Source organism: Meleagris gallopavo, chromosome 13 (genome assembly GCF_000146605.3).
Source record: "Meleagris gallopavo isolate NT-WF06-2002-E0010 breed Aviagen turkey brand Nicholas breeding stock chromosome 13, Turkey_5.1, whole genome shotgun sequence".
NCBI lineage: Eukaryota > Metazoa > Chordata > Aves > Galliformes > Phasianidae > Meleagris > Meleagris gallopavo.
The window spans coordinates 11,492,057-11,494,192 of NC_015023.2; positions in this window are offsets into that span (position 1 = coordinate 11,492,057).

A 2,136-nucleotide genomic window follows, 5' to 3' on the forward strand; every position below is an offset into this window, starting at 1 on the left:
GGGCTGCGGGGCGCTCCGAGCTGCTGCCGTGCGGCCTGCCGGGCTGCGCTGCGTCCGGAGAGCCTCGCGTTTGCTTCCCGGCCCTCCTTGCAGACGGCGGATATCTCCGAGCACGGGGTGCTGCCTCCCGGGATCCGTTCCCGGCCTGACGCCCCCCGAGGACTCGTTGTTTTATCCAACTTCTCGCCGTGATTTCGGATAGCTGGTAGCAGAGCTGAGCAAGTCCTCGTGCAGCGCTTGCCCCGGCTGCAAAGCACCACGGCGTTGTCCATACATCTAACTCGCCCTTCCTGCTGCTCCCACCCCCGGGCCCTTTGGACCCCACTGGGGGCTCACGGCTCCTCTCCCTGCCCACCAAGGCAGCCTCTCTTCACAGCTGTGTGGCCCCTCCCTCCTCCCCCCCCCCCCCCTTGCAATGTTTATTGGTTTTCAGCCATTTTAGCACGCTGGACCTTTGGGTGGTGCAGTTCCTCAGCTCTGTGCTGGGGTGGTTCTTGTTGATGGAGTTGAACGGGCACAGGGTTGTATGGAGAGAGGCAGAGGGATGCTCAGCGTTGTGTTGTTTGCAGCCGATACCGCCCCGTACGTTGGTTGTGCACACCTTTTGAATGCTCTGCTCTTCAAAACGTTATGCCTGCCTGTGGTTTCCCTCTCAAAGCCTGCCTCTATGGCTGGGGTTTGCTGGCCGCACTCCCGTCTGGTTGTAATACCCAGTGCTGAAGATGGATTCTTTCCTGGGCAGCGTTGGGACACCATGGGGTCATTTTGGGTTGGGATTTCTCTGCTGGAGCTCAGCAGCTGCTCTGCTATCAGCTGCTCCACGGGGCTGCGTCCCGGCCTAAGGGCTGTGTCCTGGGGGGCTGCTGGACAACTGAACCCAGCTAACTGTGCCACCTAAGTGTTACTGTTCAGGTTCTGAAGAGAAGCAGTGAGTTGTGAACATTGGGTTGTGTGCAGGGTGATGTGGGACAGGTCTGCGTCTCAGAATCCCCATTGCCTGGGGACAGTGCTGGAGGACATCGGTGGCATTTCAGCTGTCACTCTTGTCACCACAGCGTGTCGTTTCTACCCCAGCACATCTGTCAGCTCGCTTGGAGGGTACTCAAAAAGTAGCAGCCATGTTTTAATATGGAGGAGAACGATGGCGAGTGTCAGTGTACAACAGAATGCTGTTGGGATGGTGCTGGGGAGGGCAGCGTTGGGGTGCTGCTTTGCTGCAGGTAGCAGGTGAGGGTTTGGGTTGTGGTTTGGCTGCTTCCGCCCAATGCTTACGATGATCTTCTCCTCGAAAGAGGAGTTCCTCAAAAGCAGAGGAGCTTTCAATTTGAGGCTGGGAATGTTATTAAGAGCTCAGTTGGTTCTATTTTCTCTTCGTGGTGCGATACTGAGATACTCTTAAATCAGAATAATCAGGAAGGAGCTCCTTGAAGCCTTGGGTTCATGAGGTATAGGTGAAGGATGGTGTAAGCAGCCGTGATCACATTGTTCCAAATGCGTTCATCTTCTTCTAGTGGAAGTTATTTGTGCCCTGGCCACGTTCCTTTTTCAGGGTTCATTGAAATTTGTCATCAGCATTGTATTTTTTTTTAATCTGAATTTTATGAAGGTAGGGGAAGGGCAGAAGAAGGGCAGTGCACTCTTGGTACTCAGAGGTGTGTCTGAAAAGAGTTTCGCGGAGCCCTTCTGCTCGCTGCCCACTTCGCTGTGCAGGAAGGCTGCAGCTCAGAGCCCTGCTGTGGGCTGCCCACTAAACTCAGTGGTTATAATACAAATGATGCCAGGAAATAAAAACACATTTGCTGGGTAGATGGTGTGCATGGCTAATGGTGGCTTTGCATTTAGAGCACGGCAGAGTTTTTGATTTTTGAGGTAGGTATGGAAATACCTTAACGGGGCATGGGAGCTGTGCTGGTTTGTTGGCAGATGTATTTCTGCAGTTAAAACATCTTAATTCACTGATTAAGCAGACCTTGCTTGATGCTGTGATTTGTTTAAAGCAGTTTTGTGGGCTGGTAACAACAATACTTTGCAATACCAATAGATGGATATCGGTGTGATTGCAGTGTGGGAGAAGGCTGCAGAGTTTTCCTAGAGCTCAGACAGCAGTGGTTGGGTTGGGGTTGCAGATGGAGGCTT